Raw genomic sequence first — 12686 nt, forward strand, 5'->3', positions numbered from 1 at the left:
CGTGTAACAACCCTATACTTGAACATTATGCTGTTCAACAGGCGGGTAATTGGACAGTCACCCTCAATAATACTTATGATAACGGCCAAACAGTGGGGTTGATGATTACGACTAAACAACGGAGCAAGAACGGGATGGTGAGCGTTGACGTCATTCTCGGATCTCGGGTAAGTTTGGCGACTACTTTACCAGTTTACCAACCTCCTTGGTTTATCTTTTCATGTTCGCAGAGATAGGGAGGCGTTAGATCGTCGCTGAAGCCAAACATCATTATGCTATTAAGATTGCGCTCATCTAGTACTCACTAGTACAGAAAAAGCAGGGAATAAATTTGAGGGGTTTTTTGTCTAAAAAGGAATGATATCGTCCATCGAAAAAGGTCCATTTTGTAAAATACTCATTGTCAAGATAACTGAAAATCTCACAGATTGTATGGATAACAGTAAACCTTTACCATTGGGTCTCCGATTTGTTGTTTCATGTCCATCAATTATGGAACAAAGAACACACTTCAATGAAGCTAGTTGTCTACACCAGTTGTCTACCGGTTCGTGCTTGTTTATTCCTTCCCTCGAGTACATATAAGTGTCCGAATCTCACACACTAGTACATCGAACGTCTAAACACATGTGTTGTTTTCAAACACTAGATGGCGTAAGTATTATAACGTTACTGTATAGTGAATGCATACAACACGAATTACAAGGTTCGTGTAAAAACCCTTGGTACAAGAAGATGAATGTCCTTCAAAAATATTGTCCAAACTATACTTAAGATTTAATCTGAGCTAGAATACATGATGCCGGCCCGTATGTTGTATAGGCCTATCTAACATCAATGTTTGCATTCTGCCATGGTTCGTCCAATATCCCTTTCTTATTATATACAGTCAATGTAGACCATCATCTGGTTGACAAGGATGTCCGCTGAAGGAAATCATTTGAAAGTATTTTCTCTTTGTACAGAAACAATGATCAACAAAGAAATAAAGACAAGCGAATGATATGTGATAGGCTTTGGTGGGCGGTGTTAACAGATATAGGGTATCTTTGAACTGTATACACATCTTTACAATTTCAAAGGCCTTACATTGTTCCTTTGTTATCGTAGAGTATAGACCACCACACCACTCCCATACTCGCGGTGTACGTCATTGTGCAAAAAAAACTACCAACCCGTTTTAGGGGCCAGCGCGGAAGCGATCATCCAGAGTTCAGTCGGTACTGCACGGCTGCTACAGCTGTCTGATTCGGGAAAAGGTCAGACTTCATCATGTTTACTGACGATTTTTCTTTTTTGTTTACTAACATTATCCAATAGTATATACAGGTACAACCTTCGGGGGTGCTGTTCGTTATTCCGAAGGTTCGATAATCCGAAAGACACAAATTCCCTATTCCTAGATATTCGGTTATCCGGAAATAAGAAAGGGTTGGTTAATCCCAACATTTGTGGCGTTACTCCGAAGGTTCGTTATTCCGAAGGTTCGTTAATCCGAAAATAAAATGGGTTTCGCTATTCCGAAGGCTCGTTTATCCGAAATTGAAATAGGGTTCGTTATTACGAAAGTTCGTTAAACCGAAAATGAAATAGGGTTCGTTATTCCGAAGGTTTGTTGATCCGAAATTATAAAGGGTCCGTCACGAACCTTCGGAATAACGAGCTTTGTTTCATATTCAGATTAACGAACCCTCGGAATATTTAAACGAACATTATTTCATTTTCGGATTAATGAACCTTCGGAATAACAAACCTCATCACATTTTCGGATTAGCGAACCATCGGAATAACGAATCTCTGGAATAACGAACCTTCGGAAGAACGAGCTGTAACCCAAACGTTGTATGGTATTACCGGACAGCATGGTAATTCTGGACACGTACATTTTTCGCGTACTAATGACATTCTGCTCGCGCAAAACTTCGAAGATTAGCCTCACAGAACTTTGTGTGGACTGAAATCGCAAGAAACGCGACATAAAGATTTAAAAACAAGCAAAGATATTCACATTTTACCTCAGATTAATAGTTGAGTGACCCGCACGTCGTCATAGTTAATATTTATGCATGTTTGAATCACATTTCGTCACTGAAATTTTATGAAATCCCACTTACATACAGGAAAACTGCTGAAGATTCCAATAGAATCACAATGTTCACTGATCGATAACGGAAATTTGCAGCTATCGTCGATGCATTAGTTGTGCGCTAAGGAAGGGGCCCGCAACTCGTCACCCGCGCTCTCATAGACAAAGCACGTAAAAAGGAAGTTGTCGATTTTTTTTTTGTTCAAGATAGACGTTTTAACGTAAAATACGAAATTTGAGCCTCATTTGCCGATTTTTTTTTTCTTTGTCGTCCACTCAGTAAGAATGTGTACGGTGGTTCGCGGGATAAATTGTGATTCTGGTGCAAGGACAAGGTGCGAAAGACCTCGATTATTCCATTATACGAAAATCGTGTCCGGAATTATAATGCGATTGTACACCCGCAAAAAGACAACTTTTTATACGTGAAGTCTATTTTCAAGAAATCGGGGTGAATAATGTTCATAATTTTGCCGAATTTGCAGTTTTCAGGACTTCGTGAATATTCTGTGCTATCTTTGGCCGAAATTTCGTCTTCTGAGCATGGAATTCAGATTAAAAAAAGCGTCTGGTGATACGATCAACTCTCCTATTAATTGCAAAACATTTATAACAACAGATTTCCCTGACAACAAGATAGCTAGCTTGATCAATGTTGATGTTTGGCTAAGGTTTTCCCGGCAAAGCGACAAGTTAATGTACCGGTGTGCAAAGTGTTAATACAGTATTGAAATGTATTGAGCATGTAGGCCTATAGGTTGATGGAACAGATTGTCACTAGGTCTGTGAAGAAAATGTGCATAATTTCGAATACATTACTATTAAAACCAACCAAGTTTATTGTTTAACGTGCGCAATGATGAAAATAACTCTGTATATTTCAGCTGTACTATAATAACACTAGATTGATTGTGAGAATGTCGTCATTTCTGTATATGGAATGAATAAGAGATTGTAATAGCATGACATCATCAGCTTGCTGATTTAAATATTCATAACGACTGGTCAAGAAGTGTTTTCAAAAAGTTGTGAAATTTCAGAATGACATAACTTCTCGATTTTTTTATAACATTTTCATCACTTGTTGCAATGTTTTGCAGCCAATTCTTTTTCTTGTAAAACTGAACAAATTTTGGAGTTGATTCCTTTAAAGGTCCTGTTTACCTTGGGGAATAGTGATTATAACATTAACGGATATGTGTAGGTCTGCTATACCACAAAACATCCTAAATATAAGAAAATATTTGTAATTTTCTCAATAAGCCATATAAAGGAGACGGTGTAGTCTGGAAGCATTTGTACTATAACTGTTGTTCACATTTTGTATAATTATTTAACCATACTTAACATCGTTGTTACTGATTCAAATTTTTACAGTGATTGTTTTTATCCCTACTCACATTTTAGAACTCTTTTAAAGCACTAATGCTGGGCTTTTGGTCTATCTGCAAATGGTAAATTAAGCCATTAAACTGACGCAGATCGTTACGCAAGAAACACTGGAACATGGAGACGTTGAGGTGGTATTTTTTCCCCTTTTGCCAACGAAGACGCTTTGTTCCAGAGGGAAAAACAAACAAACAAAATTTCTTTGCCAAAGTATTAAGAATTGGTTATAATTATCGAGTTGTATTGTTTCTTCTACCCAAAAATTATGGGAATATTATTGCTGAATTTCTGAGGTCAAAGGATGACTCCCCTAGACATTTAATCTCGAGTTTTCTGGTGGTAACATTGCTTTTTACTATGTTTAAAGGTTTTGATAAGGTCAAGAACGATGGAGTGTACTCAGGAGTCTTTCTTGAATTTGACGGAGATGGTCGATATGGTGTGACGGCCAGAGTTGAGGGTATGGTGACTAAACCACAGAATGAGAGCAATAGGCGACGTGAGTACTATTGAAGTTCCACCCACTACTTCATTCACTTTTTTATATTAATTGATTAGTTTGGCTTGACTCAGAAAAACTTGTATAGATATCATAAATTTTACAGAGTCTAACCGGACTTATCAAACAACTAACTAAACAAAACAAAACCAAAACTACAGCATTGTCGCGTGAGCATTATTTACTATTATTATTAGAAAAATGTTTTCTGTTCTTTTCTTTCGGACAAAAAGAAACAATGAAAAGAAATTACATACTGGTTTACCTATGAGGATTGCATTATCTACGGTATTAACTTTCGTAAAAGGTTGGGAAAAATGAAATTACATGTACTATCTACTCACTTTCTGGAGGTTATTGTTGCATTGCAGGTCGCCGATCTGTTGGAACAACAGTAGCGCCATCACAGACGGCATCATGCGATCTGCCTCGGGCGGATCGTTCCTTGTTCAGAACTACTCGGCCAATGCCCCTGATATTTTGGCGCCGTCCACCATCACGGACCTTAGGCATACAACGTTATACAACATCAGTGCGGCGGTGAAGCTGGTCTGGACAGCCGTTGGAGACGACCTGGATCACGGCCGAGGTATCGATAATGTTAGCCATCTCTCGTATAATCCATGACTCCCTTTACATGCTAAGCACAATGAACAAAATAGTGTGTGTGTGTGTGTGTGTTTGTGTGTGTGTGTGTGTGTTTATTGCCCACTATGTTACTTTACAATGTGTATACGAACATGAATTACCATAACGATCATGATGTCAAAGTGAAAATCCAATCGGAGAACCATGACCAGACTGGTCTTAGGATACTACTGTTGTTTTGTCGTTGTTTTAGGGACCTGTGAAACAAAATATAACTCTAATTTGGAGTTGTATTGTAGATAGATATAATAAATAAAAATTCCTGTAACGAATATTCCTAATCATCAGAACAGGGAAAATGAGCTCGCTGACTGTCATCATCTCTCTTCAGAAAAAAAAAAATAAATTAAATGCTTGCAGGTAGGTACCACATAATGAGAATATGAGATATAAATGTTATAAAGAAATTACTGAAAGATGTCACTTATCTTTTTTTTTTTCTGTATCAAAAACATGTTGTCCTAAACATTATCAAAAATACGATACGGCAATGTCATTAGGTATGGAATATTTAACAAAGAATACTTGCTAACACGATATTAAGATTACTATGATTAATTGCATGTCATTTCCCTTAAGTTATTACTAATCGACCGAAATTAGACCGAGTATTTTAGAAGCATGATAAACTAAAGTGATAACAAATTTTTCTTCATTTGTTCAGCTTCATCGTATGAATTAAGGTATTGTACTGACTTCACCACACTGAGGACCAACTTCACAGAGTGTACTCTAGTAGACAACGAACAGCTGTTCGAGGATAATTTATCCGATATCGCAATCGCCGGCGTCGAGGAGAGCGTCACAGTACAGCTTCCTGAAGGTTCCCTGAATGTCTCGCATCACTTTTCCCTGCGAGCATCTGACGAGGCTGGCAACGTGGGATCGATATCTAACATCGTATCAACAGTCGTTATCATTGTCGCTCAGGCAAACAGTACCCAAGCTCCGATTTCCAGACAACCAACAGGTATGTCAACTGATATTTTGACAATTGACGAGACCCCCTTATTGGAAACCTTTACCCTGCCAAGTAGCTTCCTCAGTTCTTCTGCTCGCAGAGCAGGTAGCACAACGCCGTTATCGCTTACACCTACATGGACGAGTTCGCTAATATCTTCTGCTACTGGGACCGATGGTACCATGCCCTCATTGGTTACCTCCACGGCCATCAGTAGTTCTACCGGTAGTACTTCCTCATCAGCTACCTCTCCGGCCGCCATTAGTCCTTCTGCCACTCTAGGGCTCACACCCGTAAATACAATGGAATGTCCCAGACCCCTTCACAAATTCGTACCAAAGATACAAAAATAAAAGAAGAAAATAATTAATTAAAAATCAATGATGTAGTTTGGCAAAAAACTGAATAGCTGTAGATATTGAGTATGAATTCCTCTACAAATTGCATTTTGGTTGGAAGATGAAAGCTTTTCTGGTGGAATTTGAGGGGACGATATTTTATTGGGTACCACATTTTACAAACAGGTATATTTATGTACAAGTATGCAACAAATCAACTTCCCTCTTTATTTCATAATATTTTTCACTTAAATTCGAATATACACACATATCCAACTCGCCGTTCGACAGATTTTCACCTTGTAAACCCCAAAACTGTTTTAGCTCAGAAATCAATTAGACATTACGGTCCCGATGTCTGGAATAACCTACCTGATCAATTAAAGCAGTGTACTTCACTGTTTTCCTTTAAAGCTCATTTAAAAAAGTATTTATTATTGAAATATGTTTCCAGTTAGTAGTTTTTGATCAATGTACTTTTTCTTCTTTTTTTCTGAAGTCTCAGTAAGCCCTGATCCATGCAAAGTGTTTTTTTCATTCCCTCCCGTTCCTTTCCTTTCTTTGATAATGATATTGCATACATTCATTAAAGCGTATACCTTACCCCAAAATAGGCATGCTACAGCCTTTATTCTCTCTTGCACTGTCACCTGCACACACGACGCACTGTCACTCGCACACACCTACACTTTTATTGTCTACTATACCATGCAGCAGTCAATGGTGCTGCGTGCTTTTTTTTTCTTGTTCTAAAGCGCCAAGTCACTATTTTTCTTTTCTGTTTTTTTTTTCTGTAGCAAAATGTGTTTTGTGTATTAAGATTAAGAGTTTTATGAGTACATATATAATTGGTGTTGTATTACATTGGTATCACATATTCAGATAGGGCCTCATCCACGTCAAGCTCTGCTTATGATGACGGTCCCCTATATTGATTTCTCCTTTGTTATTAGATACAGTAAGCCTTAATATGTTATTTTGATTCATAATTATGCCACTTCAGACTGAATGTTGTTACGCAAATGAATTTTTTTTTGTATTGATTTGTATGTATCTGTATCATTTTGCTTTCATTTGCAATTGTATTCGGAGAAAGAAAATGCAGAAATAAACCAAACAAACAAACAAACAAACAAACGTGTACGGAAAATGGGTGATTTTTTGAGTGACAAGAACTCGTAGTCTGGCTTTGCGGCCCCCTGTACAGAATTTGAACTGAATGATCCACCCTGAAAATTTGATGGATGAAAGGGTATATCTAACTTATCCAGGTTAGTGAAGCTGAAACACCTCATTTCTCCCAGCTATTTTACAGAATTTTTTGAAATTTGAATTTTAACACACATCCCTATGGGGAAATATTCATGGGTGTGAGCCCTATGATAGGGGATGCATGCAATGCACATAAGTCTATGGGAAGTATTCATCCCATACAAACTCTGCTGGTTTATGTTGATCTATTGTGTCAGATCTCTTCCTCCCTCCCCCTTCCCCTTCCTACCCCCCCCCCTACCTCTCTCCTCTACCCCCTCCCCCTAACTCTGTTTGGCTACAATTTGTTTTCTTATTATGTTGTTGTGGTATAGATAGATCTTTGTACATAGCAGTCATCAGTATCACACAACTTTGAATGACTGTGTTATTTTAATGTATTTCTTTGTTTGGCTATCACTGAAACAGGTCAAAATTCATAAAGTTAGTCTGTTTGACAAAACAAAGTCTTTTCAAGTATTTTGTAGGCAGTAATGTGATGATGACACCCCCATAATCAAAGATTACTGCCTGCATCTATGTATTCATCTTATGAAGAACTGATCAACACTACATTTTTTTTAAAACCTCAAAGGGTGTGAGTTTCAAGTGTCCCTTTGAGAAGCTTTATAACCCTTGAATGTGTAATTCCCCATATGATGTAGGTGCAAATGTCATCAAAAACACATTTATGATGCTTAAAAGTCAAAAGAGAAATATCACCTCCACTATAGGGCTCACACCCGTAAATACAATGGAATGTCCCAGACCCCTTCAATTCGTACCAAAGATACCAAAATAAAAGAAAAGAATTAATTAAAAATCAATGATGTAGTCTGGCAAAAAAACTGAATAGCTGTAGATATTGAGTATGAATTCCTCTACAAATTGCATTTTGGTTGGAAGATGAAAGCTTTTCTGGTGGAATTTGAGGGGACGATATTTCATTGGGTACGTGTACGGAAAATGGGTGATTTTTTGAGTGACAAGAACTCGTAGTCTGGCTTTGCGGCCCCCTGTACAGAATTTGAACTGAATGATCCACCTTGAAAATTTGATGGATGAAAGGGTATATCTAACTTATCCAGGTTAGTGGAGCTGAAACACCTCATTTCTCCCAGCTATTTTACAGAATTTTTTTGAAATTTGATTTTTAACACACATCCCTATGGGGAAATATTTATGGGTGTGAGCCGTATAGTAGGTGGTAGTATGCCCTCATCGGTTACCACCAACCCATTTTCCAGTCATTCTACCGAACTGCCTTCAACTGACAAAACCTTTTCTTCCCCTGCTGCACTATTAACTACTGCAGAAGAAGGCATCAAAGAACCAACAGTCACCGAGGAAAGCTATCCTATGACAACGGACACGCCCACTGAGAAACCGCCCAGTGGTAACAGAGCTCTCATCATAACCATAATATACCTATCGGTCGCCATGTTCGTCGCGATCCTTGTTGGTGGCATCAGTCTCTGTTCTTACATCCGTTCCTCTCCAAATGTTCACCTTTCTGGAAACTCCGATGCAGAGAAAGATGTGATGGATAACAAGGAAGATGAGAGTCAAGTACAGAAATATTCCAACCCAGTCTTTGACAAATCTTTAAACCTATAGTTCTCTCACAAAAAAAGAAACCAAAACAAATTAAGTCCTTAACATCCACAACCATGAAATCCTTGCCCGTAAATACTTATCAAGACAACAGTTGTTTTTTTTAACCAGATTTAGTCCAGCAGTATTGCTGGTGAGCTTAAATGATTACAAGCATAATTTATTATATTGAATGTCATATACATGTTTGCTCCAATCATTTAAAGTATACTTCCTTCCAATTTTAGAACATTTTGTTATCATATTTATACCAAGGTTATTGATTTAATACTCAAGATTTCGCGCCATTTTTTTTTACATGAGAATTTCATAGTACATTGTTGATGGTCCACATATCCACATTAGGGATTCGAAATCAGCTCAACCATGGTGTCACGAAAGAAGACACTCCACACTGCTCAATACACCGCACCTCTCACTTATGCACACAGGCGTATGTCATGAGTTGCTCTGTGAGTACACCGTAGTATACCGGGTTTGGTTCTATGACCAATTCATAATCAGTAACTCCCCTGTTTATTAAAGCAAAGATGAACAATTACAAAAAAAAAGAAGAATCGATGTAGGCCTACTTGCAACGATTGTTAAGTTTGACTGTTTTGCTGCTACTGAATTTTTATCTAACAGAATACAACACTTCATACGCATTTTGTTGTCATAAAAAGACGGAAGGAGCATCAGTTTTTGTTTTCAAAATTAATGCTCAAGTCTGTCGGAATTCAGCGCCGTATTACTTGCCTTTCGTCATGTGTAATGAGTGAAAGCAGTATAATTTATTACATTCAGTATTTAGTTATTTTTAAATAAAAATCTGATAAAGATTATGGAAGGCATAAAGTTTTCCAAATCTTCATAACGGATCTTCAGCAATCGATATGAATATATAAATACATAAACTGTCTTGGAATAGTCATGTTAATATGCTCTGCAACACACTGTCGAGAAATATTGGTGTATTGCGAAAACTGAAATTTTTACCTAAGCATGTGTTGAAATTGTTATATAATTATTTCATTTCATATCATTTGAGTTATTGTACTCTCGTCTGGGGCCATTCAACGAAAAAGAATGTGAAACGTATTCATTTGTTGCAAAAGAAAGCTATTCGTATCATAACTCATTCACATTATTTGTCACAAACTTCTGCATTATTCAAAAAAATGAAGATATTACCAATTCAAGATATAATCTCCTTCCAAACAGGGATTTTTATGCAACAGTATTTATTTGGTGCATTACCAGCCCCCTTACAACTATGTTTTCATCTCAACAGCAGTATTCATTCTTATAATACAAGAAACTAACAAAATTTTCATCCTCCCCTTTATCGAACCGACTTAGCCAAGTCAAAAATTTTTTTTCAAGGTCCCATTTTGTGGAATACTTTACCAAAGGAACTGAAAAACTACAAATCATTACAGCAGTTCAGAAACAATTTTAGACGCACTTTCCGTATGTAATAGCAACATGGTTTTGTATATTCTGCCAGTATTTTACTCTTTTCTTTTTTCCTTCTTCATCCTGCTTTGATTGTGCACCATTTGTGTTCTATATATTTTGTATCTATATATTGTAAGTTGAGAAAGTCTTGTATTTACTTTGGGGCCTATTTTCAACAAGCCTGAAAGGCTTGAATTGGTCCCCCACAATGAATATGTCTATACTATGAATTGAAATGTAATGATTGTTGTTTTTAATGTGGAAATAAATGAAATGAAATAAATGAGTAAGGTGTCATCACCACACAACTTACCATTATTATTATCTGTACTCGACGCTTGAAATCTATGTTTTTTTCTTTGTTCATTTCCCTATCATGATATCCTAATATGTCGGATTGACCAGTTTTTTTAAATCAGCCAGGAATAACATTTTCTGTCGCACGTTTAATGGACAACTTGAATTTCTGCAGTCTTTTTTAGACAATTTATAGAAACTAGTGAAGCCTGTTTGGTAAAAAATTAACTTTATACAAGTTTACATTATATCCCCAATTCTTATCCGATTTTGATCAAAATATGCTTGCCATTGTGCTTAAAAATATTACTGTTCAACCTAAACCATCAGCCATCAATCATGTTCTTTTTTCCCCGCAATTTGAATATACAATGTTTCCTATTATATACAAGCGCATGTATACTTATGATTACGGTAGGCATGATTCACGTTTCATGTAACTATTGTACAAAGTGACTCGCTGTAGATGTTTCTCCGTATTCTATATGTATTCTCAAAGGTATTCTGGTGTTAAGTAAAGCTGGGTAAATAGGACACAGAAATGTCCGTCCTCAATTATGATACGTGTATCACATGATAATATTCAGAGTCACACTCTGCAAAATGCAATCAAAGAATGCTCACACGACCATTGAGGATGAGAAGGGCGTTGGTGCCACACATCCTATTCTGACAAACATACATGCTTTTGGAAGTGAGTGTCTATTCATGTGTACATTCTAAATCTTTTTTTTTCTGTCATGGGTGAATATGGTATGACTTCATGTACATGTTGAACACACATGTAATCTAACATCACAAAATCTGATTGGCCTTTATGTATAAACAAAATAAAAATAAAATATTGTTTCAAAGTTTGAGTCAAATTGTCATATTCAATAAAGTTCAAATCTGTTTTGATGGCGTGTCATGTTGTAAGACACAGTTTGACAGATTTTTCTTTTTGTAAAATCATGTAAAAAAAAAGAATTAATGATTACTTATATTGTCCAATCACGTACCAGACCAGGTAGTTATGTATTCATGTCGTTAATTAATGGCCTTTTGTCAAATGTATCGTAAAAATACTCTGTCAACCTATTAAGCAGACTTTTACTATGAATTGTGCAAAAAAAAAATATCAAGTCAATCCAATGAAATGCTTTAGTTCAATCAATGAAATTAATAACATAATTATCTGAAAAACAAGATTTTGAGAAAGCAAACGGAAATCAAAAGACATCACAACCCGTGCCAACAGCATAAACAGCACGTGTGGAAAGCATGTGTTTGGTGAACCGAGGCAGTTTGGAAGCTGTGCACTACCTTACCCCTAGATGGCAGCAGACCAAGAGTGAGTTTGTCTGATAGCTCAGACTCTTTCGGGTCGAAAGACGATAAGTATGAAACATAAGTTCTATGAAATTTCGAAACGAAAGTTTTTTGGCAGATCTATCAATAATTGATAAAATGATTTCTAGCAAAATCTAGAATTTGATATTTTGGTGATTTTAGGGCCCCATATTAGAGCATGTGGCACCTTTTAAATTGTCTTAAACACTATGGGTTTAGTGGCAATGTAACGCCCTTATCATTCTCAACCGACGAAGTGCTCACAATCCACTACAATTCAACTTGAATTTCTCTAGAACTGCCTGAATATCTCGAGTAGTGTATTGCACCATATCAGAGTATACCTGGAAGTTATTCTTTATAAAGATGTGAATATTCTGAGGAATAATCATGCCTTTGCTTGGAAAAAGACAGGAAAAATCTCGAAAACCAGGGAGAGGAAAGTCATCGGAGAGTGAACGCAGAAGGGAGAAAGGTTACAGCTCGTTATTCCGAAGGTTTGTTATTCCGAAGGCTCTTTATTCCTAAGATTCGTTATTCCGAAGGTTCATTGTTCCGAATTTCATTTTCGGATTAACCAATCTTCGGAATAACGAACCTTCGAAATAACGACACAAATTTTCGGATTAACGAACCTGTAGGTATAGGGAATTTGCGCGTTTCGGATTAACGACCCTTCGGAATAGCGAACCTTCGGAATAACGAACCTTCGGAATAGCGAACCTTCGCAATAACGATCAACAGCACCCGGGAGAAATCCCCCGCAGCGGGTCCCGGACCAGAGATTCGGACTCCAGCTCGGACGATCAACCACTTTCAGCTGGTCAATCA

Source organism: Diadema antillarum, unplaced genomic scaffold (genome assembly GCF_040938485.1).
Source record: "Diadema antillarum isolate AM-2024a unplaced genomic scaffold, OU_Dant_1.0 scf00000014, whole genome shotgun sequence".
Lineage (NCBI taxonomy): Eukaryota > Metazoa > Echinodermata > Echinoidea > Diadematoida > Diadematidae > Diadema > Diadema antillarum.